This window comes from Bufo gargarizans, chromosome 8, assembly GCF_014858855.1.
Source record: "Bufo gargarizans isolate SCDJY-AF-19 chromosome 8, ASM1485885v1, whole genome shotgun sequence".
Lineage (NCBI taxonomy): Eukaryota > Metazoa > Chordata > Amphibia > Anura > Bufonidae > Bufo > Bufo gargarizans.
Genome location: NC_058087.1, coordinates 151,246,231 through 151,271,935, shown reverse-complemented (window position 1 = coordinate 151,271,935; position 25,705 = coordinate 151,246,231). Strand labels below are relative to the sequence as shown.

At 43.2% G+C, this 25,705-nt stretch overlaps 1 long non-coding RNA gene across 1 annotated transcript; it reads left to right on the top strand.

The window, feature by feature from the left end:
• The first annotated feature begins 16,891 nt into the window (after window positions 1-16,891).
• LOC122945711 lies at window positions 16,892-25,392 on the top strand. The gene is made up of 7 exons (XR_006391138.1): window positions 16,892-17,021; window positions 24,197-24,324; window positions 24,407-24,534; window positions 24,617-24,744; window positions 24,827-24,954; window positions 25,038-25,165; window positions 25,261-25,392. It is a non-coding gene; the product is annotated as an uncharacterized LOC122945711 (long non-coding RNA).
• The last annotated feature ends 313 nt before the right edge of the window (window positions 25,393-25,705 follow it).

The window sequence follows — 25,705 nt, the reverse complement described above, 5'->3', positions numbered from 1 at the left end:
TGGTACCTTGAGGGGAAACTGAAGGGCACATTGGGAGGATTGGAGGTAGGCTAGGGTGAGAGGATATTTCATTGAGACATCTTTCTTACATGGGACTGAGAGGTGACGTACCCGGCGGCTGAATTGTGAGACATTGGAATGGCATTATAAGTTGGGAAATAGTTGGGAGGGATGGGAGGGGGGTCTTTCTGAGGAGGGGAGAAAAAGAAAAAATTTGGGAGTGGCACGTACTATTCAAAGGTCGGGTAATTGAGTATTATGTACATTTTACTGTAATATGGTACGTGTTTCCATGCCTGCGAGCATGACAATGTATTGTATTGTGACTTATTCATTTTTGTACTGCCTATTTCCCGAAATAAAAATTGTTTTAAAAAAAAAAAAAAAAAAAACAGACCCAGATTTGACAGATGTCCTGCCAGAAAACCCGTCTATCACATTTAGACGAGGACGCAGTATAGGGGACACTCTGGTGCATAGTCATTTTGACCCCCCAGTAACAAATACATGGCTTACAAATAGACAAGTGGGCACCTTTAGATGTGGGAAATGTAAAGCCTGCAGCTTTCTGTCTCCAGGCAATACATTTCAGAATAGCTCGAACGAGAAAACATTTCACGTCCGCAGCTTCGCCAACTGCAACACTATGGGTGTTATCTATATGGCCACATGTCCCTGTGGCCTTAAGTATATAGGGAAAACAAAGAGATCATTTAAAGTAAGAGTTTTGGAACATATTGGAGATATCCGTAAAAGACGTGATAAACCAATTTCCCGTCATGTTTGGACTAACCACGCCGGGAATCCTGAAGATGTCCGATTTTCAGTGATCGAGGTATTAAAACTCACAACCAGAAAAGGAGACATAGATAAACTCCTAAAACAAAAAGAATCTAAATGGATTTTTAGACTTAATACAACCACACCGGCTGGACTAAACGAACACATCGATTTTGCGTGCTTTTTATGAAGAGGTCAAAAAATCAAATATATAGATATCCTAATACTGGTAATCTGTAGACCAGTGGTATTATACCAATATATCATATAGAGAATAATTGTCTCCATTCCTATCTTAATACCGTATATTTATTATTTTGGATCCATTAATCTCAACGACAGTCCCTAATTATATTATGGAGGACCAGCCAACTATATAATATGATTTAGACATAGGTGATGATCACTAGATATGACACTATAGCCTGACAACCTCATCTACCTCTTGTGCATTCACCGGCATATAAATTAGATTAATCACTGCATCATATTTTTTATCTAAATTACATCTTATGGGTGTTCCCTATAGAATTGATACAATATTTTGCTCAATATTAAATAAAAATAGATCAGATACTAGATTTTTGTTCTGATTTTAATTATACATACTAGCTAATGAAATTGATATAGACACTTATGGCCCTTCTGCGACCCTATGGAATGATACCTATACATAGGGCTCCGCATACCAACATCCTGTAGGCTATAAGCTTTAACAACTCAGCGATCTGCTATGTGCATCGCTTAAGCCGCCTCCCCCTATCTGTCGACGCAGTATGCGGGCCTTGCCTTCATGACGTCACGGCAAGTCACGTGACCGCTGTCATGCGATCACGTGTCCGCGCGTCATACCCGGAAGTGGTGCTGATTTAAGCACAGACGCCGCTTCCCAGGTGCGGCCGCGTCTTCATCTAGGCGAGCGGTCACGCCGAAACCTCGCGGCACCATCCTCTGCAGCCCCCCAATATCAGGACATCTTTATCTACCGGAGTGGGCCAGATACTAATGGAGAAACCTTTATCATCTCCTGGACACGCAAGTTTCCATATGCTTTGTCACTAGATAATAGTCTGTTGATCTGTCACAGCTATAATATGCCGCCATAAGACAAAGCCAGGGGTCTGATTGTCAGTACAGCTAGAGGGGATAGATTAATCCCTATATATTAACATATCTGACCACTCTGGCTCTATGTATACTTATAATAGACCATTGTGACATGCTAACAGACCTTCTAGTATCATTATATTTAATTCCTCAGCTACAACTATGGTTGAATAGACCGCTATCACCTGCTATACTCACACAATTGTCCATCAATATTATTAACAAATGATAGGATATGTGTCTCTATGGTGATTTTTGGTTCATTATCTTGTGATCAGTTATACTTCATCACCCTCCAGTTGCACCGCCTGGCATACCTTCTGCCTTACTGTATAACTGGAGTTTTGTATGTCTTTTTCTCCAATAATTAATCATAATTAAGTGACCAGTTTATCACACTATATTTAATTATACTGTAGTCACGTGATTAATATTGCTTTCGTGGCTGTCTTGCTGTCCTTGATATTTTATGTGATACACCCCGTGTGTTATTTTGGTTTTTGTCCCCTGAGGAGCCCAATATTAACAGGGCGAAACGCGTAGGGACGCTCTATACAAACATATCACAATCACACATTGTCTTTGTCATTTTTACCTCCACTTTATGGGGGTTGGGGTGTTATTTGTACAAATAAAGCATTTCTTATTTTTGGCACACCTGTAGACTAGTACTGGTCTCCCCATAGGATTACCATCATCAGTCACCTGTATCAGGGTCCTCCAGGGCATTATAGGAGGTACGAGATACGGGATCGCCCCTATCGGGGCGGCCATTCCGTTTTCAGGCAGGGCCACAATTGTAGGGGAATCCATTAGGGACATTGCCCCTTATCATTCACTTGATTGCCTACATCCAAGAAGTCAAGTGGGATAGATTTATTTTTGCTTTATTTCTATTTCTGTTTCTTTTTCTTGTTTATATATATCTCTTATACATTATGGGTCGTTAATTTTAAATATAAATATTAAAAGTGAAGCTTTAGAATTAAATGGTTCTTTCTGTGATACCCGTTTGTGAATTTGACCTAATTCTACTATAATCCCGTGAACAGGGTCGTATGTTCATTCTGTGATTCCCCCCCCCCCCCTGGTAGTAGGACCTATCAGTCCACACCCTTACTCCAGTATGGCTATTCCCCCTAGCCCGAAAGAGATAGCAGGTGCACTATAGCTACTGGGATCATAACTGGGGAATAAATAGAACCCCTTAGAGCCTGAGTCAGTGTCAGAGTCTTCTGGCTATCTGACTGTGCGGCTGTTCAAAGCCGATTCATCCTGACAAGCTGAAAGCTTAGGTGAGGGAGACGTTCCTCTGTATTAGAGCCCAGACAGGCACGTCTTTATTTTATTTATTTATGATTATGCTATATGTGCCGTGGAATCACCCAAGTGATGCCATGAATTGTGCTGAGTAGAAAATAAAGCTCTGTTTTGACCTTTAACCCCCAAAGTCTAAGAGTCACTGCCGACCCCACTGCAAGTACATAATCCCTTACAATATATATACATAAGATGCAGAGATAAAGATAAAGTGGATAAGATAAGAGATAAGATAAAGTGGGAGAAAAATGGCAGTGCACCTTATAAAAAGAATACTAACAACAGCTTCCATTATGGAATCCATCATTAGTATGCAGGCGGCGTGGGGAGTAGTTACTGTAGCGCTACCTGTACTCACCACTCCATGTCTTTTTTTCGGGCGCCAGCTGGGCTGTGTTCTGACTGTGATGTTAGGTCACAGTGCAGTGCCGGCAGAAGTCCAGGGAGTGCAGGAAGAGTGCGCCATCTGGAGCAGGAAAGGTAAGTTGTTTTATTTATTTGAATGTCTGATCTGAAGTCCGATAAAGATTCAAGGTCTGATTGAGCGTCTAATGAAGATTGGGGGTCTGATCTGAGATCTAATGAAATGCATTTTTTTCTTATTTTCCTCCTCTAAAACCTAGGTGCTTCTTATGAATAGGTGCATCTTGTAAAGCATAATATATATATAGCGCAGTCAGTTACAGGCTGTAGCAGTGAACTGCCTCAGTCAGTGATCAGCCGGGTATGGAAACGGATTACGAGTTATTGTGGTTTCTTTTTCATTGTTAATACACTGTGAACCATGTATCGCTGGACACCCCCTTTAATGTATATATAAATAGCTTTATTTAAGGTAAAACATGTAGAAAAATGACAGCACCAGAATAAACAAAAGAAGAAAGAATTGAGGTGCAAGCCCAAGGGGACTAGAGTATTGCCCAAAAAGTAAAAACTGCAAAAAGGCAGCACTCTGCAATAATGAAAAAAGAAACTAAAGTTTATTCACCCACGTGGACGCAACATTATGGCTCAACCATAGAGCCTAGACTTGAAAAAGGCTCTATGGTTGAACCGAAACGCTGCATCCACATGGGTGAATAGACTTTTCTTTCTTTTTTCATTATTGGAGAGTACTTCCATTTTTTACTAAAGGTCAGATACCTTAATGCACACATAAGATTTCTTATGGTTGCTCCATATGCTCGAATGAAGAATACATTTTCAGTGGTCAGATCTATCTAAGCCTTTATAGCCTTAGGCTACTTTCACACTATCGTTTTGGCTTTCCGTTTGTCAGATCCATTCAGGGCTCTCACAAGTGGTCCAAAACTGATCAGTTTTGCCCTAATGCATTCTGAATGGAAAAGGATCCGCTCAGAATGCATCAGTTTGCCTCCGATCAGTCTCCATTCCGCTCTGGAGGCGGACACCAAAACTCTGCCTGCAACGTTTTTCTGTCCGCGATGTGGTGTGGAGCAAGACTTGCATTGTGTGTCAGGACGGATCCGTTTTCTCTGACACAATCTGACACAATAGAAAACAGATCCATCTCCCATTGACTTTCAATGGAGTTCATAACGGATCCGTCTTGGCTATGTTACAGATAATACTAAAGGATCCGTTCATGACGGATGCATGCAGTTGTATTGTTGTAATGGATCTGTTTTTGCAGATCCATGACGGATTCGCCCAAAACACGAGTGTGATAGTAACCTTAGAAGTGCTGGACCCCTCTAGGGGATACAATCAGGCCCGTCTAGCTATAAAACATTTCCTGCAATCCCTGTGATGGAATCATGTTCTAATTTTCTCTCATTCATAAAGAATAAAGATATATAAATTCACCCTGAGAAAGAATGCATTTCTCCCCCGAGCAGCAGCTATTTTTACAGTGACATTTACACCATCTTTTTTCATTACCAGCGTTAACTTGTCAAAGCTAAAACAGAAGTGATCTTTGTTTAACATTGCCATGAATCATAGCCCTGAAAATAGAGAACAACAATCACATCCAGCACTTCATCTAATCCAGATCCTTTACAGCTGGCTTTGTTTGCTCATTAAGTCAGCCTGCGCCATATGTATTAATTATGCAGTACTGACATGTACATGGAAAGAATGGACGTGCATCCTCACCAAAGAACCATTATTTGCTTTACCAATGGGAAAATAAACCCTTGAGCTCTGCTAATTATAGAGTCAAATATGAAGAAGATATTGACATCCATCCAATATGGCTCGGAAGCTGTTGTTCCTAGGGAGGCTCGTCCCCAACCCCACCTGCCATTGGCTGCTCCCCCCCTCCGCAGAGAAGCAGCAGCGGCAGTGCGGGGACCATGAGTGGCGCAGGGAGCCAGGTAAGTATATTCAGTTTGAGAGGCCTGGCATATGGGGGACATTTTTTAGTCTCGGATAACCCCTGAGCATACCTGAGTTAAAAAAATAATAATTCATAATGACTGTGCTTCTTTGTACAATCATAACAGTGAAGGAGCAGTTCTTTGGGCTTCCCTAATGCCCTTTTCAGCTGCACAGCTGGATGCATTTCTCTTAGAAGCAGAGGGTATCTCCTTTCTGTGGAACCTGCCAGCACTGTACTGCTGTGATCTCACTTCCCTTACTTCCCACTATGTTTATTTTCAGCTATAGAGCTCACAGTACAGATAAGGAGATCACACAGAAAGGTACATGCTCCTGTGATCTTCAGAAGCAGGTCTTTTATCAGGGTCAGGAGCTCAGCTAGCTTCCTCTCTGCCGCCTTTCTGTGTTTCTGTTACTAGGGACAAATCTTGCCTGACAACCATCCTGTATCCTCTTTTAGTGAGTTCACCAACACTACCTCTAAACCTTATCATCCTAATTCTGATGATCTTTCTATGTCCTGTAGTCGACTCATTCCAGTTATTACTTTAGTTGCCCTCCTGTGAACTCCCTCCAGCTCTGCTATGGTTGTCTTGCTCACAGGAGCCCAGAATTGTACACAGTACTCCGTGTTTGGTCTGACTAGTGATTTGTAAAGTGTCACCACCAGACATCTGAGAAGCTCTGACAGACGTCCTTCAGAACCTCCTCCTTGAGGTTCCTTTTGTTTTGCTTTCATTTTATCATCTCGTTAGCCTCTCTCAGCTGTCATGTAGTTGCACTGATTGCATCCCTTTAAATCCCTTCCCATACTGCATCACTTTGCGGTTTATATTCCTTCCTGGAGTGTATGCATGCTGGATGCTACTACTGAGTCTTCTACAGATAAGTTTTGTTCATTCATTTGTATTTTCCTGTTTGCTGGATCCCAGGTGACCCTGACTCCCTCCGTATCAAGTGTAGGGAGCCGGTGGTCGTGTCCCCTCACTATTATAGGGTGTTCAGGTGTTATACAGTCGAGGTACGAGGATATGCGATCATCTACCATTGAGATTTTTGCATCGGCTGAGCAGTTAGGGAGAGAGCCAGGTCTGTTGCAGGGCTCTCCCTTTTGTTCCTTAGTTTTGGATCCAGTCAGTCGGATCTTCATTTTGTGTCTTCTAGTTTTCTATACATCTTCCGTGAGATAAAGTGGCAGGACTATGTAATCATCACGGGCATCTATGCCCCTTTTGATGTACCCTATAATCTTATTGCCAACAGTACTAATGTCCCCCACAGTGAACCAAAAGTAATAATGCTCCCATAGTGCCCATACTAGTCATCATGTTCCCCCAGTAGTAATAAAGCTCATCAAAATCCACCCCCCCAGGTAGTAATAATTCTCCTTATAATGTGTGACAAAAGGAAAAAGGCCCCCTTATATTGTGTGCCAGTACAAAAAAATGCCCCATTATGTGAGCCAGTACAAAAAAATTGCCCCTTATAATGTGTGCCAGTACAAAAAATGCCCTCTAATAATGTGTGCTAATACAAAAATGCCCCCTTAGGTGTGCCAGTACAAAAATTCTGCCTAATAATGTGTGCCAGTGCAAATAAAATGCCCTCCTATAATGTGTCAGTAAAAAAAATGCCCCTATAAGGTGTGCCAGTACAAAAAATGCCCCCATAAGGTTTGCCAGTGCACCCTACTGTGGGAGTATAAAAATACCCCCTCTTAGTGCCCCCAGTAGAACCAATGCCCCCATACTGCCCCCATAATGTATGCCAATGCTGCTGCTGTCTGCTAGAACAAAAAATAGTACAATGGAATGCCGCCTGAGACGATCGCCTCACCACGCCTAATTGAGCCTCCAATACTAAATCCTGTGGTACCCCAATAGTGACAGTGACCCAATCTGAGTGTGTACCGATAATAAACACCCTCTGTTTTCTATCACTGAGCAAGATACTTACCCACATACAGACATTTTCCCCAAGTCCAAGCATTCTTATTTTATATACTAACCTTTTATGTGGGACAGTATCACATGTGTCACGAACCAGCGGGTGTGAACCCACTGGTCCTACCTCCTCTAAGGGCATTGTCTAAGTGAACCCCTCGTTCTTCACAGTACCCCTGGTGGTGGGGATAGGCTTTCCCGAGAGGAACTGCAATGAGTCGGACCGTGGTACAGTTAGGGGGACGCCAAAATTATACAGTGGGTCCGGATATGGATATAGAAGTCTATTGTTTTTGTTCGTGACGCCAATTGCAGCATGCGCAGGGTACAGTCTCAGGGCCCTTTAAGGCTGAAGGCTCAGACTGGGGATGAAGATCTTTTGTCTCAGCCGAGACACGATTCTGGGTTGGGATCCCTAAAACTGGGAGCTCCTACCAGCACAGCCTTCCCCTAGCTGGGGTGGCTGGCACACTAACACTAACTTCCTTCCCTGGGGTGTCATTTTACATATACCCATGCTGGGTGAGAGAAATATCTCGGCAAAGACAACTTTTCCCATTTTTTTATACAAAGTTGGCATTTGACCAAGATATTTATCTCACCCAGCATGGGTATATGTAAAATGACACCCCAAAACACATTCCCCAACTTCTCCTGAGTACGGCGATACCAGATGTGTGACACTTTTTTGCAGCCTAGGTGGGCAAAGGGGCAAACATTCCAAAGTGCACCTTTCAGATTTCACCGGTCATTTTTTACAGATTTTGATTGCAAACTTCTTCTCACACATCTGGGCCCCTAGAATGCCAGGGCAGTATAACTACCCCACAAGTGACCCCATTTTGGAAAGAAGACACCCCAAGGTATTTTGTGATGGACATAGTGAGTTCATGGAAGTTTTTATTTTTTGTCACAAGTTAGTGGAATATGAGACTTTGTAAGAAAAAAAAAAAAATCATCATTTTCCGCTAACTTGTGACAAAAAATAAAAACTTCTATGAACTCACTATGCCCATCAGTGAATACCTTAGGGTGTCTACTTTCCGAAATGGGGTCATTTGTGGGGTTTTTCTACTGTCTGGGCATTGTAGAACCTCAGGAAACATGACAGGTGCTCAGAAAGTCAGAACTGCTTCAAAAAGCAGAAATTCACATTTTTGTACCATAGTTTGTAACTTTTACCCAAACCTTTTTTTTTTACCCAAACCTTTTTTTTTTATCAAAGACATGTAGAACAATAAATTTAGCAAAACATTTATATATGGATGTCGTTTTTTTTGCAAAATTTTACAACTGAAATTGAAAAATGTCATTATATTGCAAAAAAATCGTTACATTTTGATTAACAACAAAAAAGTAAAAATGTCAGCAGCAATGAAATGCCACCAAATGAAAGCTCTATTAGTGAGAAGAAAAGGAGGTAAAATTTATTTGGGTGGTAAGTTGCATGACCGAGCAATGAACGGTGAAAGTAGTGTAGTGCAGAAGTGTAAAAAGTGGCCTGGTCATGAAGGGGGTTTTAGCTAGCGGGGTCGAAGTGGGTTGTCTCACCTACTTATTTCAGTCCTCAGTGCGCGGCTCTTGGGGCACTTCCTAAGCTGTAGTGGGGGGCGGTACCTCTGCTGTAGCTAATGGAGCAGGCACGAGGCACTGGGATAATAGAATCTCGCCCCTTGACTACACTACTACACTTGCACGCTCGTAAGGCTGCCAGACTATCTGAAACACTAGCAGTCTCAGCGGAGCAGACCTTGTACAGTTTGTGACAACCTATGGTAAGTGTTTGCCGCGATTTGTATCTTACAGGAGAGAATGACAGTGAGTGGACGGGAACAGGAGCTGCTGCGCATGCACGCGGCCCCGTGCGCGCTCATTCCATCAATTCCCGGCCACCAGAAAGGCCGGCTTTTTTTCTAACCGTGTGCAATGGCGGCCTCTGCAGCAGTGGCCGTTATCCGTGGAGAGGAGCATTCTATAAAAAGGACGAAGAAGAAAGATAGTGGGGACCAGAGCCATTTCTGCTAATTCATCTATATTAGTAAGTTACTTATATCAATGTCATGCACATAATAAATATAACTGAACACAGCGCCCAGGACCGCGGCGGTAAGCAGGAGAACCGTGAGTTCCCTTGTGGAGAGAGAGAAAATTATGTATCATTTTTTGACTTGTTTAATTAGCATTTCTATTGATACCATGTCTATTGATACCTGGCTAGGGAGTTAAAGAACCCAGAACAAGAACTAAAGTTCATGTGCGACTTGTAGCAAGAGACTTCCTGAGAATCATAAAAAGAAACTCTGCCAAGTTTGCATAAATGATCTTATAAAAGAGGAGCAACCTTCAATTTTGTCAGAGGTCAAATCACTAATTCAGAATGAAATTAAGTCTTCCCTGGCCTCTCTCAGATCAATCCCTCCTACACCTCTGGCGAAAAAACCTAGAATGTCGGTCCCATCTTCCTCTGCTTCAGAGGATATGGATGAGGAGGCCTCCACCTCGAGACAGAATGTTGATATCGACGCTCTATCAGAGGGTGAAATTATGGAAGATAGTAAAAAATACTTTTTTTCTTCCGAAGACATGGAGGAGCTATTGGGCGCTGTCAGAGCAACCATGGGGATTCAGGAGGTGAAAAAAACAAGATCTGTCCTGGATGAGATGTTTGGGGGACTCAGAGGCAAAAAACTAAAAGTATTTCCAATGAATGAGAATCTAAAAGATATGATACTGGATGAATGGACAGACCCCAAGAGAAGACTGGGGGTATCCAGAGAATTCAGAAATAGGCTATTATTCGATCCAGCGGATGTCAAACTTGATGAAACCCCAAAAATTGACATCCAGGTAGCCAAAGTAATTAGGAAGACCTCCCTCCCATTTGAGGACTCATCACAACTACAGGACCTAATGGAAAGGAAGGCCGACTCTCTTCTAAAAAAAATCCTGGGAGGCATCTATGTTTGGGGTTAAAACCAACATAGCTGCGACGTCGGTTGCTAGGTCTATGTGTTTCTGGCTTAATGAGTTGGAAGAAAATATCAAAAACAAGACCCCTAGAGAGGAAATATTAAACTCTATCCCACTCCTCAGATCTGCCACTGCCTTTTTGGCGGATGCCTCGGCGGAGTCGGTGAGGTTCGCCGCCAAGGATGCGGCCCTCACCAATTCAGCTAGAAGGACATTGTGGATGAAAACCTGGGGAGGGGATAGAGCATCAAAAGCCAAGCTATGTTCTATAGCTTTTTCTGGGGAATACGTCTTTGGACCAGTATTAGACTCCATTCTGGATAAGGCTGCCGATAAAAAGAAGGGGTTTCTGGAAGAAATTAAAAAGAAGCCCTTTCATTCCTTCAATTCCCAGACTAGACCCTATGGGGGCAAGGGGAAGGCGGGTAGGTGGAGTTACCAGAAGGGGGAAAAGGCAGAGGGTTCCTTCTCAAACGCTAAAATAAACAGTCAGATAAACAATGACGCCAGAGTGGGGGGAAGACTGAGGAATTTTCTGTCCCTGTGGAAATCCGTCACCAAAAATCAGTGGGCCTTAGACATCATACGAGATGGCTACCGGATAGAATTTTGCTCAGCCCTTCCAAAAAAGTTCAGAATAACATCACACAGCTCAAAAACTCTAGGAAAAATCTGGGGTCCTGCAGCTTATAGATTCAGGAGTGGTAACAGAAGTCCCCAGTATGGAAAGAGGAAGGGGTTACTATTCTAGTGTATTTCTGGTGCAGAAACCAGATGGTACCTTCCGCACTATTATAAATTTAAAGGGACTAAACAAAGCTGTCACTTACAGAAAGTTCAGGATGGAATCCATAACATCGATCATTCCATTGATCAAAGCCGGAGACTTCATGACGTCCATAGACTCAAAGGACGCTTACTATCACGTCCCCATAAACAAGACATCTCAAAAATACCTCAGATTCGCCCTAGTGGACAGTTTGGGAGAAATAAAACACTTCCAGTTCACCGTGTTACCCTTTGGAATCTCCTCTGCCCCAAGGGTATTCACGAAGCTCGTAGTGGAAATGATATCCCCCCCCTGAGAGCAGAAGGAATAAAAATATTTCCATACGATTTTCTAGTCCTAGGACCCTCGGAACTGGAAACAACCAGCCTTACCAAAGACCTAATGCGCAGATTTTCAGACCTAGGCTGGATAATAAACCTAAAAAAATCATGCATAATCCCATCAACCAGAATGAAGTTTTTAGGAGTGATCTTGGACTCAGTTTCCCAGGTTACATCCCTCTCTCAGGAGAAAATAACCTTCTTTTGTGGACAAAACAAAAAAGTTCCAAAGTCAGTCTCAGTGCTCCATACGCAGCGCCATGAGCCTCTTGGGCATGATGACTTCCTGTATAACGGCAGTTTCTTGGTCTCAGGCTCATACCAGGGTTGTCCAGTCGTGGATCCTGAGAAATTGGGACAAGAGGCAGTGCTCTCTAGAAAAAAGAATCCCCATTCCAAACCATGTAAGATAAGATTTAGACTGGTGGACAAGAAACAGAAACTTGCTAAGAGAGGTACCCTGGATAAAAGATCCAGAGACACAAATATATACAGATGCAAGCGGCACAGGATGGGGAGCAAAAATAGGCTCGCAAAACTACCAGGGCATTTGGTCGGGCATCATAAGAAAAAAGTCATCAAACCACAGAGAACTGAGGGCGATCTGGGAGGTGCTGAAGGTGTCACAAGACAAGGTCTCCGGAAAACACCTGAAAATCCTTTCAGACAATGTAACAGCGGTCGCATATCTGAAACATCAAGGGGGCACAAGATCACCAAGCTTAAAAAATCTGGCGGAAAAAATATTCTTCTGGGCAGAAAGGAATGTTCTCTCCATCACACCTATCCATTTAAAGGGTACAGATAATATACAGGCGGACTTCCTCAGCAGGATGACCATAGATCCAGTAGAATGGGCCCTAAACTCAGAGGTATTTCATCAAATCACCAGGAGATGGGGGACCCCCCAGATAGACCTGTTTGCGTCAAGAAAAAATGCAAAAGTCCATACTTTCTGCTCTCTAAACCCAAGGGACAACTCTTGGGCAACGGATGCATTCTCAATCAGGTGGACTTGGGATCTAGCCTATGCCTTTCCCCCTTGGCCGCTAATACCCAGAGTGCTGCAAAAAATAAGGTCGGACCCAGTAACAGTAATACTGGTTGTCCCATACTGGACAAAAATAAATTGGTTCCCAGTACTAAGTGAACTAGCTCTGGAAGAACCCTGGAGAATCCCCCCACAGGAGAACATTATTTCTCAGGGCCCAATTCTCCACCAGAATCCAGGTCTGTTCAAATTATCAGCCTGGATCCTGAATGCGAGGTCCTAAAAAGCAGGGGACTATCTGAGAAGGTTATAAATACCCTTAAATCTAGCAGGAAAGAAGACACCCCTGCGATCTACCTTAAAATATGGAAGAAATACAGTAGCTGGCTAGGCCAGAGCCCTCCGGTAGACTCTTCCCCAAATATTGAGAAAGTACTGGATTTTCTCCAACGAGGTTTAGATCTGGGCCTGAGACCAAGTACTTTTAAAGTTCAGGTCTCGGCCTTGGGGGCTTGCTATGATACGGGCCTAGCCAGTCATAGGTGGATAAGGAGGTTTATAAGAGCCGCCTCCAGATTAAGGCCATCCCTAACCCCTAGGACGCCTCAATGGGACTTGAACTTGGTCCTGAGAAGTCTTACAAGATCACCATTTTCTCCTATTCAGGAAATCTTTCTCAAACACCTATCATTAAAGGCGGCCTTCCTGGTGGCCATAACTTCAGCCAGACGACTGGGCAAAATCCAGGCACTGTCCTGCCGGGAACCATACTATCTTTCCAGACAGAATAGTTTTACGTATGGATCCGGGTTTCCTGCCGAAAGTTGTGTCGGACTTCCACAGAGATCAGGAAATTGTCCTTCCATCTTTTCCCAAAGATTGTCCATCGCATTATCAGTTCTAGCTCCTGGATGTTCGGGATACTATCATACAGTACCTAGATTCAACAAATGAATTTAGAAAGGATGATTATCTTCTTGTTCAATATGCAGGTCCAAATAAGGGAAAAAAAGGCATCCAAAGCCACCATTGGACGATGGATCAGATCTACTATTATCTGTTGCTATCAGAAGTCGGGTCTAAACAGCTCCACAAATTTACTGCACTTGGGGACACTTTCAAAGTTTTCCCAATTTTTCGGACTGACTGACCTTCATTTCTTAAAGTAATGATGGCCAATCGTTTTTCTTTACTTAGCTGCTTTTTTCTTGCCATAATACAAATTCTAACAGTCTATTCAGTAGGACTATCAGCTGTGTATCCACCTGACTTCTCCACAGCGCAACTGATGGTCCCAACCCCATTTATAAGGCAAGAAATCCCACTTATTAAACCTGACAGGGCACACCTGTGAAGTGAAAACCATTTTAGGTGACTACCTCTTGAAGCTCATCAAGAGAATGCCAAGAGTGTGCAAAACAGTAATCAAAGCAAAAGGTGGCTACTTTGAAGAACCTAGAATATGACATATTTTCAGTTGTTTCACACTTTTTTGTTATGTATATAATTCATGAAAATAAAGAAAACTCTTTGAATGAGAAGGTGTGTCCAAACTTTTGGTCTGTACTGTATGTGATGTCATGATATGGGCAGATCATCTGATAAGGGGGGGGGGGGCAGCAATTTGTATCTTGCCTAGGGCGGCAAAAATCCTTGCACCGGCCCGGCACGTCTGACAAAGGTTTTCTGGAATAATACCAGTTTGCAGATAAATGAATCAGAAATTATGCCTGCACAACAAAAAAACAGGCAGGAAACTGGCCTTAGCATCTAGTAAAACATAAAGTAGGAGGTCTGGGCTTTCATCCAGTGGTGGCACACAAGAGCCGTGCTCTACAAGTTAGCTGCAAACTGTTCAGGTTTCTTGCCTGCATATCTTTAATTGATATTTAAGGCTGATACTTTACAGCACAAAGCCTGGCCCCCTAGTAAAGTTGGGAGTTAATTTTCATATTGGGGAAAGGGGGGGGGGGGGAGCCCTACCCTCCAGAACTCTGCCTTCAAAAAGCCGTAGAATAGGGCTTTGAGGGTGTTTGGGCTTATTTTTTCAAAATTATAAGATATTTAAAATTTTTAGTCTACTCACCTAGGTTTTGAAATGTGGGTGTGGTTAGCCTGTCAAGATGATTTAAAGGGGTTTTCCAGGATCTGTGACAGGAGGCATACTTACTTGCCCTCCCGCCACTCAGTTTTGGCTTTGTCAGTCTCCAGCTGTCTTAACTACACTTATCATTGAACCTGACTTCTCCCTTTTGGGTGAGCACCGCTGGTGATGTCTGCTTTCTCATTCAGTTAACTGCGCTTTGGTCCCCGCATGTAAACTTGCTGCACAGACGGGGTTCATATGCACTGTATACAGCCAATCACTGGTCTCATCAGTGATATGCCATTTGGGGACATCTCACCATTGAGACCAGTCATTGCCTGCAGCGGTGCATGGACTGAAGCGCAGTGAAGACAGCTGGGGACCAACAGAGCAGAGCGACAAGAAGCAGGTAAGTACAGCATGCCTCTCTTTACAGATTCAGTGGGGAGGGGTAGTATTAAAAAAAAAAAGGCAAGCATGGACAACCCCTAAAAGGCCTCATGCAAACATTCATATGTGTTAATCAGTCTGTGTTGCATCTGCATTTTTTTATTTTAATGGGTCCGTGCTTTGCATTTTGTGACCAAATATAGGACATGTTCTAACTTTTTTTGGAACAGAGATACAGATGCAGAAAGCACACAAGTTATCTGTGTGCTTTTCGCATCCTGCAGAAAGGCAGAATATGTCCACAAAATGCACACCACTAACCCATTAAAGTCCATGGGTCCCCAAAAAAATGTGGGCGGCAACTGGACGGCATCCCACCGAAAAACAGACACTGTTGTGTGCATGAGCCCTCAGCCTGATTTAACCACGTAGACTTAAAAAAAAAAAAGGTCTCAATAATTGTATCAAGCTTACTTTACCACGGGGTGGTATAGAAAGTGGAGTAACATTTCAAGACAGAAGTCTAAACTTAAATGGGTTCTTAATATTGATGATCTATCCTCAGGGTAGGTCATCAATATCAGATCGGCGGGGTCCAACACCTGGCTGTTTGAGGAGACGACAAGTGCAGTGCGCACGTTCCGTCTCCCATCTCTCTTCCTGCTGTGCTGCTATATGTCTGTGGGACCACAGCAGAGGACAGGAAGAGAGAAGGGAGATGGCATGTGCGCACTGTGCGCGCCTTCCCTTCATACAGCTGATCGGCGGGGGTTCCGGGTGTTGGACACCCGCCGATCTGATATTGATGACCTATCCTGAGATTAGGTCATCAATATTAAAAGCCCCGACAACCCCCTTTAAAGATGCCAAATTTATCAAACATTGTGCATCATGTTGGCCAAATGACAGCAATGTAGAAACCTGCAAAAACTGACTTTAAAAATTCCATTCATGATAAATTCCCCACAAACTGTAGTTGTATAAAAAAAAAAAAAGCTAAAAATAGGAACTTACAGTATATATAGCAAAAGATAGGATGTCCACCAAAGGTTCAGATTTTCCCGTAACATTAAGGTTTTACTTGTCTCACGGGATTTAGATAACTGGGGTTTTCCTCTTTTTCAGACCATTTAACAACAGCCAAAAGCAGATTCTGCTGTGAGGCTTGTAAAGGGGAAGGTTCCACATCAGCTTGGACCTGGGGAAGATCTATATGACTACTGCAATGTAATGACTCATCAATCAAAATCACGAGAAGGTCAGCTCTTTAAATATTGAAGAGCAACATATTTCTTTCAATAGCCAGACTGACCAGGGAAAACATGACAGATAGTTTTCCAGAATGACAGCAGGAGATAGGCCAGATGATCTTTATTATATAAGACAATGACCTTTAAACATATTAAAGGCCGCAGGGGCGTAACGATCGCGGTCGCAGAGAGTGCGACTGCGACCGGGCCCGGCGGGAGGGGGGCCCGCTGCAGGCCAGCAAGTGCTTGCGGCGGCAGGCGGGCCCTGCGAAACTGATCTGTGCTTGATTCACCTGCGCTGCCTGTGTGCACCGTCCTCCCTCACTCAGCTGCTGCCGCTCCTCCGCCGGGCCCTCCCTCAAGCTACACATGCCCACAATACGCCCACAATACACCCACATGACCACGGCCGCGTGACCCGTCCCTCCGCTCACGCGAGATGAGAGTCTCTGACGTCAGGACTCAGGAGAGTAGACTCTAGGCGCACAGGCACAGCAAAAGCCCGCCAGAGCAGATTTAAAAGAGGCAGAGCCCCGCCCCCCAGCAGTGTGTGCCTGTGCCAGCACAGATTAGAGGGCTCAGGGCGCGATTCTCCGAGGAAGAAAGAAGAGGACCGACCAACCGACCGACAGACAGACACCAAGGGCGAGCGCTGGGCATTGCAGCAGAAGTACTGCACTCCAGGACCATCTTCTCCTGCCTCACTGCCTGCTGGACTGGTCTATAGACTGGTAGGTAGTATTAGTAATGCAATGATTCATCCATGTTGTCCCCTGATCATCCATCCATCCGCCACACCCCCTGAATTCAGACATTATTATCGTCTGAAATCAGGGCTGGAGTGGGGCCGATGGATGGATCATCAGTGGACGGTAATAAATTATTGCTGTTCACTCATGATCCATCCATGATCCGCCCCACCCGCATCCTGATTTTAGACATTATTACCACCCACTGATCATCCATCCATCCGCCCCACCCACGCCCTGATTTCAGACATCATTACCGTCCACTGATCATCCATCCATCCGCCCCACCCCCTGAATTCAGACATTATTATTGTCTGAAATCAGGGCCGGGGTGGAGCCGATGGATGGATCATCAGTGGATGGACGGTAGTAATGTCTGAAGTCAGGGCCGGAGTGGGGCCGATGGATGGATCATCAGTGGGCGGTAATAAATTAGTGCTGTTCACTCATGATCCATCCATGATCCGCCCCACCCGCATCCTGATTTCAGACATTATTATTACCGCCCAGGCGCCCACTGATCATCCATCTATCCATCCGTCCCACCCACACCCTGATTTCAGACATCATTACCGTCCACTGATCATCCATCCGCCCCATGGATGGATCATCAGTGGCCGGACGGTAGTAATGTCTGAAATCAGGGCCGGGGTGGGGCCGATGGATGGATCATCAGTGGATGGTAATAAATTATTGCTGTTCACTCATGATCCATCCATGATCCGCCCCACCCGCATCCTGATTTCAGACATTATTATTACCGCCCACAGATCATCCATCCATCCGCCCCACCCCCTGAATTCAGACATTATTATTGTCTCAAATCAGGGCCGGAGTGGGGCCGATGGATGGATCATCAGTGGACGGACGGTAGTAATGTCTGAAATCAGGGCCGGGGTGGGGCCGATGGATGGATCATCAGTGGATGGTAATAAATTATTGCTGTTCACTCATGATCCATCCATGATCCGCCCCACCCGCATCCTGATTTCAGACATTATTATTACCACCCACTGATCATCCATCCATCCGCCCCACCCCCTGAATTCAGACATTATTATTGCCATTGTCTGCAATCAGGGTGGGGGTGGGGCAGATGGATGGCTCATCAGTGGACGTTAATAATGTCTGGAAAAAAAAAATTGGTATCACTGGAGGTAGTCCATGGATACACAAAAAACCTGCAACTGATTTTTTTTTTTTTTTTAAACTTAACTGAGCCGAACAGAGCCTACGGGTGTTAGGTTTCCCCTAAGGTTTTTTTAAGCTGAGACAAAAGTCCTTCATGTAGGAAACCTAACGGAATGCTTTATAGTTTATGGGGTCGTGACGGTCCTGTCACTGTGTGCTTCACTGTGATTGGGTTGCCACGTAGGCAGGCTGTTTGAGGCTGCGCACTGGATGCGGTATCCATTGTGAACAGCTTGTGTATGGTTTTTCTCTACCTGTTCATGTTTTCGGTTTGTTTCCGTGTTGGCTGCCATGGGCAACGTCCGGTGCTTTTGCTTTGTATCCTGGGGTTTGTTACTCCTGGCCTGATACGGTTAATCTCCCTTTTCTGTTCCTGGTTGTATCCATTCAGGTGCGCTTGTTAGGCACCTAAGGTATTTCATCCTACATCCGGTCTTTTCTGAGGTCGGCCTGTCTTATGTCTTGCTGGGTGGTTCACCCTTCTGCTCTGTCAGTCCGCCTATGTTTTGCCTTGCTATGCATAGCCCCCTGCTGCTGACCCTAGGGGTCCTGCCATCTACACCTCGGTGTGGTGCCTCCTGGTTCTGTATATTTGTCCTGTTCCTGTCCTGTAGTGAGTCGCCTAGCAGTGCTCTAAACTAGGGTATTCCCACGATAACTTTATTAAGAAGTTCATAGCAATAATGATGTACAGTGGGTACGGAAGTATTCAGACCCCCTTAAATTTTTGACTTTTTGTTATATTGCAGCCATTTGCTAAAATCATTTAAGTTCATTTTTTTCCTCATTAATGTACACACAGCACCCCCCCCCCCCATATTGACAGAAAAATACAAAATTGTTGACATATTTGCAGATTTATTAAAAAAGAAAAACTGAAATATCACATGGTCCTAAGTATTCAGACCCTTTGCTGTGACACTCATATATGTAACTCAGGTGCGGTCCCTTTCTTCAGATCATCCTTGAGATGGTTCTACGCCTTCATTTGAGTCCAGCTGTGTTTGATTATACTGTTTGGACTTGATTAGGAAAGCCACACACCTGTCTATATAAGACCCTACAGCTCACACTGCATGTCAGAGCAAATGAGAATCATGAGCTCAAAGGAACTGCCTGAAGAGCTCAGAGACAGAATTGTGGCAAGGCACAGATCTGGCCAAGGTTACAAAAAGATTTCTGCTGCACTTAAAGTTCTTAAGAGCACAGTGGCCTCCATAATCCTTAAATGGAAGACGTTTGGGACGACCAGAACCCTTCCTAGAACTGTCCGGCCAAACTGAGCTATCGGGGGAGAAGAGCCTTGGTGAGAGAGGTAAAGAAGAAGCCAAAGATCACTGTGGCTGAGCTCCAGAGATGCAGTCGGGAGATGGGAGAAAGTTGTAGAAAGTCAACCATCACTGCAGCCCTCCACCAGTTGGGGCTTTATGGCAGAGTGGCCCGACTGAAGCCTCTCCTCAGTGCAAGACACATGAAAGCCCGCATGGAGTTTGCTAAAAACACCTGAAGGACTCCAAGATGGTGAGAAATAAGATTCTCTGGTCTGATGAGACCAAGAACTTTTTGGCCTTAATTCTAAGCGGTATGTGTGGAGAGAACCAGGCACTGCTCATCACCTGTCTAATACAGTCCCAACAGTGAAGCATGGTGGTGGCAGCATCATGCTGTGGGGGGGGGGGGGGGGGGGGGGTTCAGCTGCAGGGACAGGACGACTGGTTGCAATCAAGGTAAAGATGAATGCAGTCAAGTACAGGGATATCCTGGAGGAAAACCTTCTCCAGAGTGCTCAGGACCTCAGACTGGGCCGAAGGTTTACCTTCCCACAAGACAATGACCCTAAGCACACAGCTAAAATAACGAAGGAGTGGCTTCACAACAACTCCATGACTGTTCTGGAATGGCCCGGCCAGAGCCCTGACTTAAACCCAATTGAGCATCTCTGGAGAGACCTAAAAATGGCTGTCCACCAACGTTTACCATCCAACCTGACAGAACTGGAGAGGATCTGCCAGGAGGAATGGCAGAGGATCCCAAAATCCAGGGGTGAAAAACTTGTTGCTTCTTTCCCAAAAAGACTCATGGCTGTATTAGATCAAAAGGTGCTTCTACTAAATACTGAGCAAAAGGTCTGAATACTTAGGACCATGTGATATTTCAGTTTTTCTTTTTTAATCAATCTGCAAAAATGTCAACAATTCTGTGTTTTTCTGTCAATATGGGGTGCTGTGTCTACAATATGGGGTGCTGTGTCTACAATATGGGGCGCTGTGTGTACAATATGGGGCGCTGTGTGTACATTAATGAGGAAAAAAAATGAACTTAAATGATTTTAGCAAATGGCTGCAATATAACAGAGTGAAAATTTTAAGGGGTCTGAATATTATCCGTACCCACTGTATATCATGAAAAATACCCATTTAAAAGAAATGGGTATTTTGACACTTGAGGCCACAAGGAGACACGTTATACTGTATGAATGCTGCCACTGACTCGGGGACTGCTCTGGAGTGGCACCTGGCAACTACCTGCAGCCAAGCCTATCCTCACCATCAGAGGCTCTAGTGAAGACCAGGTAGTTGCTTAGTCACGCCCCTCCAGAGTATAGCCAGTCAGTGGCGCAGTGGGTCCACACCCGCTGATCTGTAACAGTAACTGAGGCACTCCTGTTATTGTCTTGTACGTCTGTTACCTTGTATTAAAATTCCCTGGCCCTTGATCCATTTCGCCTGTTTTCTTTATGCCTGATGTCACAAAGGTGCGCTTAGGTCTCCGGCATGTGACGGGTCTGTAGGCTCAGTTCGGCTCAGGTTTGTAACAAATCTGTCCTTTTCGTTCTTCTGTACCAATAATGGAGTAGTGTCTCCCCAACAATTGGGGTGTGCCTCACTAGTGAGTTCTGTATTTCAGTTGGAAAAGAACTGTTTTATGCCATTGTTGCCGTTTTTTCAATCTCAAAGTCTTTAAAACTCAGGCAATTTTCATATTTAATTTGCAGATTAAATAAATTTGTGTCGCAGCAACTAACCTAATCCACCATAATGTCGTCTTACCATCATATGAGTGGCTCACAAAAACGCAAAAGAAAAAGGGAAGATGAGAAAAAAACTCAGAAACTCCCAAAAATAAGCAGCTATTTTTCACAGGCTGCTGGTGCTTCTGGTGGTTCTGCAACTACTGAGACCATAACTGGTCAGTGTGAGGACATAAGTGAGAGACCTTCTACTAGTACAGTTATTGAAAGCTCTCAATCGTTGATGGAGGAGGATAGTATCCACAGTGAAACATGTAGCTTCAGTCCTAGCATTGAAGAAGTGGAGCCGCATACAAGTGCCAGTATATCTGAAGTACAAGAAAGTTTAGAAAGTGAAGATGCTGGCACTGTCTGTATAGAACGTACTTTACTTGGAGAAAAGTATGTTACAGATAGGGGACATTTTCCCATTACAATAAAAGACCCCAACATAAAAAAATTTATTCTTTCTAATGGCCCCTGCAGACCTAACGGGCCATTTCCCAGAGATAACGATAACAGGTGTTTCTCTGAGAAGTACTATGACAGAATTACAAAAGCAGGCCATAAGATTCCTGTCATGTGGTTATACTACTCTCCAAAGCTAAACGTTGCTTATTGCGAGCCATGCTGGTTATTTGGTGATCGTAAAAGATTAGGCTTTGAACCTGCATGGGCTAAAGGAATAAAAAAATGGCAAAGGCTCTCAGCAAAAATACAGATTCATGAAGCTTCCCAAGCTCACATGGACGCTTGTATTGTGTATGATCAATGGAGGAGAAAAAAAAAAAACATAGATGCAGAGACTGAAAGACAAATTTTAAAAGAGAAAAACTTTTGGCGACAAGTCCTTCATCGAATAACCAATGTGACCTTAACCATGGCAATGTCTAATCTAGCTTTCCGTGGTCATGTCGAAAAAATAGGCGAGAGTAATAATGGCAACTTTCTCTCTATTGTAGAGCTGCTCGCAGAATATGACCATGTTTTGAAGGAGCTACTCCAGTTACCGCAGGGGACAGCTAAATACCTAAGCCCCAAAATACAAAATGAAATAATAGATATCCTTTCAAAAAAAGTAGAAGAAGGCATTGTGAGTGAAATTAAAGCCTCCAATTTTTATTCAATAATTATGGACACAACACAAGATGTTTCTAAAGTTGACCAATTAAGTCAAATATTCCGATATGTGACTGTAAGCAGAGACAAAACCCAAAGGGCAACTGCTATAGCTATACAAGAAGCATTTTTAGGTTTTCATGTCGTAGAAGACCCTAGTGCTGCAGGACTTGAAAATGACATTATAAAATGTATAGAAAGTAGAGGTTTACAGCTATCAAAATGTCGGGGGCAGGGTTATGATGGTGCTGCCACCATGAGTGGAGTATACTCGGGTGTTCAAACTCGCATTCAAAAGAAAGAAAGAAATGCCTTGTACATTCACTGTGCAGCCCACAACCTTAATTTAGTTCTACAAGATGCCGTGAGCCACGTACCTGAGGTGTCAAGATTTTTTGAGGTGATACAGAGTTTGTATGTTTTTTTTGGAGAAAGTATCACCCGATGGTCTGTTCTTCAGTCACTAACCACTGAATCCTCTGTGACCCTAAAAAGACTGTGCCCAACACGATGGTCATCCCGTTATGACTCGCTGCTTGCCCTACGCTTTCGGTTTGTTGATGTCCTTAAAGCACTGTCTAAATTAATATTGACTTCGACCAAAAGTAAAGAGAGGGAAGAGGCCAGGGTCCTTAGGAATAAAATTGAATCTTTTGAGTTTGTCTTCCTACTTGTTCTACAGAGTAAAGTTCTGGAGCATATAAATGCAATATCAAAGGTTCTGCAGTCAGAACATATGGATCTGTGCAATGCAGCCCATTTAATTCATAATGCCATTGAAGCTCTTAGCAGCTACAGGAAGCAATTTGAAGATGCTAAAACAACAGCTATCAAACTTGCTGAGAAGTGGGGAATTCCTGCAATGTTTGTAATTAAAAGAGTGCCCAAAGTAAAGCGCCATAGTGGGGAGCTATGTTTGGACGAAAGACTGCAAGACCCAGAGAAGAGATTTAAAACTACTATTTTTTATGCTACTTTAGATGTAATAACATCCCAGTTATCAAGCAGATTTGGTAGCATGAACACTGTAGTTGAAAGATTTCGGATCATTCAGCCACGTGTGCTGGCGACTGAATCAGAGGATAACTTGTTTCAAGCTGCACTGCAATTTCAGCATTATTACCAAGATGACATATCTTCCGATTTCGCAGGGCAATTGGTTAGTTTTCGGAGCGCACTGCAAAATGAGATCTCTGAGCTCCACACAGTTAAAGATTTGGCACACCTGCTTATAATTGACAATGCTGCTTTGTCATCTACCCTACCGGATGTATGTACAGCTTTAATACTTTTCCTCACATTACCAGTGACGGTGGCATCTGCAGAAAGATCATTTTCCAAATTATCTCTGATTAAAAATTACTTGAGAAACAGCATGTCACAACAACGGCTTTCTGGCCTTGCCCTTCTAAGCATTGAGAATGAAAGAGCAAGAAAACTGGACATTCCAGCTATTGTTGACAAATTTGCTGAGTCTAAAGCGAGACGGCGCAACTTCTAGTAATATGTATTTTGCGTAAGTGAGCAGTTTGTTGGGTACAGGGAGTTATATTATCAAAGTTCATACTAACCCAGTTCAATTTATTCAACTTTGGTTGTACTAAACAGTTAACTAGTTTGGTTCTATTTTAGCTGCCTTCTTTTTGGTAACAATGATGCAGATTAATAAACAATTCTGATGTTGTTAGACTCTAAAACACAACGACCGCCTTTGAACTATTTGAATACAGCAATGGTTTCTGCACAACAAAAGCTTAATATCAAAAAGAAGGCAGATGTTACCAACATCAAAAATACTTAACATAATTACTAAATGCTACCATCTCCTTTCCTACAGTGAGAACAAATTGGTTCCTTTCTACTTGATGCCTCCTCGTTGGACCTGGCTGGTTAATTTTGATGTTTCATTTGGATTTCTGTTCTGGTTGAGAAGCACAACTCGTGCTTATTCACAATCAAATTTTGGTAAGTAAAAAATTTATATAATTTTATATTTAACATATCTAATTATGCAACTTAATAAATGCTACCATCTCCTTTCCTACAGTGAGAACAAATTGGTTCCTTTCTACTTGATGCCTCCTCGTTGGACCTGGCTGGTTAATTTTGATGTTTCATTTGGATTTCTGTTCTGGTTGAGAAGCACAACTCGTGCTTATTCACAATCAAATTTTGGTAAGTAAAAAATTTATATAATTTTATATTTAACATATCTAATTATGCAACTTAATAAATGCTACCATCTCCTTTCCTACAGTGAGAACAAATTGGTTCCTTTCTACTTGATGCCTCCTCGTTGGACCTGGCTGGTTAATTTTGATGTTTCATTTGGATTTCTGTTCTGGTTAAGAAGCACAACTCGTGCTTATTCACAATCAAATTTTGGTAAGTAAAAAATTTATATAATTTTATATTTAACATATCTAATTATGCAACTTAATAAATGCTACCATCTCCTTTCCTACAGTGAGAACAAATTGGTTCCTTTCTACTTGATGCCTCCTCGTTGGACCTGGCTGGTTAATTTTGATGTTTCATTTGGATTTCTGTTCTGGTTAAGAAGCATGACTCGTTCCTTTTCACATTCAAATTTTGGTAAGTAAAAAAATGTATATAATTTTATATTTAACATATCTAATTATGTCACTTAATAAATGCTACCATCTCCTTTCTTACAGTGAGAACAAATTGGTTCCTTTCTACTTGATGCCTCCTCGTTGGACCTGGCTGGTTAATTTTGATGTTTTATTTGGATTTCTGTTCTTGTTAAGAAGCACAACTCGTACTTATTCACAATCAAATTTCAGTAAGTAAAAAAATTTATTATATTTGAAATTCTTATCTAATTAGGCACCAAACTGACAGCCAATATTCTGTGATTATTATATTTTTTAATTGTAGGTGATTTACCAAGATATGGGTCAAGAAGCTTTATGCCTTATGTGGAGAATCTTTGTTCTGGAACGCTTTTAACATTTTTTTCTATATTTTATATGGTAACATTAAAAAAAAAAAATTAAAACCCCTATCTCCTTCTATTTAATATTCAACTACAACACTTTCAAACCGGGAGGGGGTGGAGTCTTGGCGGGGGTGGAGTCTTGGCGGGGGTGGAGTCTTGGCGGGGGTGGAGTCTTGGCGGGGGTGGAGTCTTGGCAGGGGTGGAGTCTTGGCGGGGGTGGAGTCTTGGCGGGGGGGCCCCAATTTAAAGTTTGCCCTGGGGCCCATAGAACTCTAGTTACGCCACTGAGAGTAGCAGTAGTAAGAATAAGGAGTCCTTTGTTGTAAATCAGTTGAACATTTACTGCAAATCAATAGTCTCTGGACAGTTGGCACAGTTCATCAA